The 3,689-nt window shown below is 38.7% G+C and overlaps 1 pseudogene; it reads right to left on the reverse strand.

Moving 5' to 3' along the window:
* Nucleotides 1–988: 988 nt before the first annotated feature.
* Nucleotides 989–2,781, reverse strand: LOC148952784 (uncharacterized; annotated as a pseudogene).
* Between the last annotated feature and the right edge of the window lie 908 nt (nt 2,782–3,689).

The following is a 3,689-nucleotide window of genomic DNA, read 5'->3' on the forward strand; positions in this document are numbered from 1 at the left end:
ATACACAAATTTAACGAAAAACAACCTTACAAAATATTTTAGAAAACCAGTAGACATTAATATAGAACCGGTCAAAAAACATTTGAGGTTAGCTGCCAAAAAGGCAGGATTAGCAATAAGAACGTGTTTTTAATTATTTTTCAATCATTTCATTGAATTGCCATGTTTTACCTTACTTTATTTATCAGTCCTGGTTGTACTTCGCTGGAGGAAGGATGACAGAACTGTTTTGAAAAATTTTGCATTTTAGTCTTATTGTTCGCATGTTGCTGTGAGTCTTTCTTCTTTTATATATTTTTGTTTTGCTGAGGACGGCCCTCGGACATAGGGCCGAAAAATTCATTCAAATCAAATTATCTTCACTATGTTATGAAAAGAATTCCCTATATATAAAAGAATTAAGAGTTCCCTATATAAAGAATTCCCTATATATAACATTAAAATATACATATGTTTATATATATATATATATATATATATATATATATATATATATATATATATATATTTTTTATATATATATATATATATATATATATATATATATATATATATATATATATATATATATATATATATATATATATATATATATATATATATATATATATATATATATATATATATATATATATATATATATATATATATATATATATATATATATATAAACATATGTATATTTTAATGTTGACATTCACCGATGAATGTCCGGAGTTTTTATTTCTCCGCTTGAATTCAATTAGCTTTGCGAGTCAGCTTGTTCACTCTTATGCAAGCTATGATGGTATAATTTAACGGTAGGTTAGATTTTGTTAGTTTAGGTTAGGTTAGGTTAAATTTGGTTAAATTTCAGAGATGGATTAAAAACCAGCACGTTTTAGCACTAGTTTGAGATCTTTTGAAGAGCTTTCACATTACATTTGGATCTTTTGCCGCCTGTTTAGAAAATTTATCAGCTTCTTCACTTTTTAATTTTTCAGTTAGATTAAGATAATTTTTTCTTCGTGCTCCGAAACAACTGGAAGATCAGCCCTGATCGGGGCTTGTCGGACTCTTTCCAAATATTGTACCACAATTTTGCTCGTTTTTTCGCTTGTTTTACCAAAGGACACTTGCCCCACCCTGGTTTCTGAGGACCAGGACGGACATTCCGGCTAGGGACGGCTAACTTTTCCGCGGTTTTCAGGGCGTGGCAAATTTCCTCACAGTAAAAGTTTAATGCGACCGGGTCTCGTACACCGTGCAGTGACAGCTGATGCGGTGCTTTAATTTTACTCAAGATTGTGTCACAGGTGTATTGATAAACCACGGTGTCTATCTTTTTCCACTCAGCTTTTGTAAAGTGTTTATTAGCTGCTCTGGTGGCGGCCAACTGAAATGGGATACAGAAGGATAGACCCAAATGATCCCTGCAGGTATGGTCGGAATAAACACCGACCCTTTCCATTAGTGGGAAGTTTGTTACCACGTGGTCAATGTTATTCGTAGATCCACTATTGTGTATATAGGTAAACTGCTGATCTTTGTCACAAACAGATACCCCGTGTGGTAATGCTGCTAGAAGAAGGTCTGTTAGTTTATCAGGTACAGATGGGTTGCACTGGAAATCTCCACAGATTAGAAAACGTCTGTTGCCGATTCCGCACAGGAGTCTTCTTAAACGACTACACGCTTCGGCATAGCATTTCTCAGATTGATCGTTATTCAGGTTTGTTGGAAGATATACATTGATTAGGAAAAAGTTAGACGACCGAACAAATTCCACAGAAGTGTAATAGTCGCAGGACTTATACAGCCTACAGGGGATCTGGTCGTCCACTAAAACAGCGGTGCCTCCGCTTGGTCTTCCTCGCGTAAATTGTCGTTTAGCTTCAGGCATGATAAAGGATTTGCTTGGGAAGGACTGGAACAGAGCAAAATTGTCGTTGGTAAGCAGATGCTCCTGCACACAAATTACATTATAATTGGAGCAGATTCCACTTAGATAGTCTATTTTCCCAGCGTTATGACCGTAGATCTTTCGGCAAAAGACCTTTAGCTTGTTCATTTTCGAGGCTGAGGCGCTTTGTTCATAGCTTTTCTTTCAGCTGGGAAGAACAGGCTATAGCTTGGGTGCTCGTTCTTTCCGTTGGGGCAGAGGGCACACTTAACACTGTCCGATAGACACGGGGCTTCTTTAGTCGATTCATGGGGGCCTGCACAGCTGGGGGAGGAAGGTTGGTTGCTGCATTCTCAAGCCAAGTGTTCGAACGACTGACACTTGAAGCACCTTTTTGGAATTTCTTTAAACGCCGTTACTTTGAGATGGGTGTACTCAACATAGATACCTTGCCGTATAGCCCTGTCACGTGAAGATACATCAGCAAACGCAAGTCGAACTGTCTATGAAGTCTCATATCTTTTAGCTTATGTGATATTGGGGTTACCGGCAATTATCTCTTCTGGGATAGTACTCGGTGGAACGAATTTTGGAATAGCCATGAACTTTTCTTTCTGGTATTTCACTTTAATATCAGATATCTTGGATAACGAATCACTTAGGGCTTGAGCAGCAGAGTCCGTTTTGATATAAGCCACTAAGCCAGACTTCATCTGCTGAATCTTCTGCGCATGCTCAGGGGTTATAAACTCCTCGATAAACCGTATCTGATTTGAACACGACTCAGTCTTTTCAGAGGCTAGACCACTAATGAACACCCGATTGAGCGGCTTTTCAGGTGCTGGGAGCGGGGGCCAGTCAGAAGGCTGGGGTAGAGCAGCTTTGCATTGATCAATCATTGTTTCTAGCTTTTCGACACACTCGTTTACGCGGACCGTCATGGATGTGATCACATCCTGTGGGATACGGGGCGTTTCAGAAATTTTCCAAATCGTGAACCTGACATTAAGCTCACTTTTGTTCCGTAGAGCTTTCACCGTGTCATACATGTCCCTGAACAGCACATCACGGCCAATTTGGGACCTTCTATCTTTCAACAGATTTCCATCGTGTGCATCCACAATATTGTTCAACTCGTCATGGGCTTCACGAATTTGTTCACGAGTATAGAACTTGACTCTTGTGCTGATTACTGAATCTTTCGTAATATCCTGATGCCTTAGACATGTTTCAACAAAGTTCAGTACCGGCAAATATTTATACCGATAATTTGCCATCGCCACGTCAAATTACGGAGGCATATCCGAAGTCACAGTCCAAGGTTAGGCAGGTCGTTGCTTACGACAGAACTAAGCGAAGCGTTGAAGGCTGTCTACATTGTCCTCGCAATTTAAGGGGCAAGCCCAGCGGGTATCACGGCCCTTGCAGACAACTCTCTCACCCCTCTTCTGCTTACTTCTCTCCTGTCACCTTTATCGCAGCGTAATTGCCTGTTCAGTTCCGGAAACTACTTTTAAATTTTGGCTTTTTTTCAATCAGTAAAGAAGGTGGCAACACTGCACTGTAAAATTCGGGCGTACTTTCCACCTTTAAGATAATTAAATCTTGCTGTCTAAGTCTCTGTACTCATTAGGTCCCAAGAGAATTTAAATTCAGGCAGAAAAAATGACAATATCAGATAAATAAAATAAGCCGATTATAAATGTCTGTAGGGAATTGCACAGGTTGAAATTTTACTTTATTAAAAGTTTAATATCCAAGGAAAAGGTTTCTACACAACGAACTCTCGATCAAGACTTAAATGAGT

This window comes from Artemia sp. Qi Xiang Cuo, chromosome 4 (genome assembly GCF_049724085.1).
Source record: "Artemia sp. Qi Xiang Cuo chromosome 4, ASM4972408v1, whole genome shotgun sequence".
NCBI lineage: Eukaryota > Metazoa > Arthropoda > Branchiopoda > Anostraca > Artemiidae > Artemia > Artemia sp. Qi Xiang Cuo.